At 56.6% G+C, this 403-nt stretch overlaps 1 non-coding gene across 1 annotated transcript; it reads left to right on the plus strand.

Annotated features, from left to right (window-relative positions):
• Nucleotides 1-263: 263 nt before the first annotated feature.
• Nucleotides 264-345, plus strand: trnas-uga (transfer RNA serine (anticodon UGA)). The gene has a single exon. It is a non-coding gene; the product is annotated as a tRNA-Ser (tRNA).
• Nucleotides 346-403: the final 58 nt, after the last annotated feature.

The following is a 403-nucleotide window of genomic DNA, read 5'->3' on the forward strand; positions in this document are numbered from 1 at the left end:
TGATTAGGGTTGAAGCAAAACTCTGCAGGGCTGCGGCTCTCCGAGTCCGACGTTCGCCACCCCTGGTATAGTGGTTAGTACTCTGTGTTGTTGCCGCAGCAACCCCGGTTAGAATCCGGGACATGGCAGCCTTTTGCGTCGAGCAACGGGGACGCCGGGCTGTTTTAGCCACCTCATCCTTCAGCTGGATTTTGTGTCTGAAGCTTGGTGGTGTCCTGTCTTGCCTCCCTGCAGCCAAGAGAGCTGGCAGGCTGCTGCCAGGCGTAGTCGTGGCCGAGAGGTTAAGGCGATGGACTTGAAATCCATTGCGGTTTTCCCACGCAGGTTCGAACCCTGCCGACTACGGGCCCATTTGCTCTAGCTTCCTGTGCCGATAATTGTGCCATCCAAGACCTTTTGCCTT

Source organism: Sinocyclocheilus anshuiensis, unplaced genomic scaffold (assembly GCF_001515605.1).
Source record: "Sinocyclocheilus anshuiensis isolate Anshui unplaced genomic scaffold, SAMN03320099.WGS_v1.1 scaffold17171, whole genome shotgun sequence".
Lineage (NCBI taxonomy): Eukaryota > Metazoa > Chordata > Actinopteri > Cypriniformes > Cyprinidae > Sinocyclocheilus > Sinocyclocheilus anshuiensis.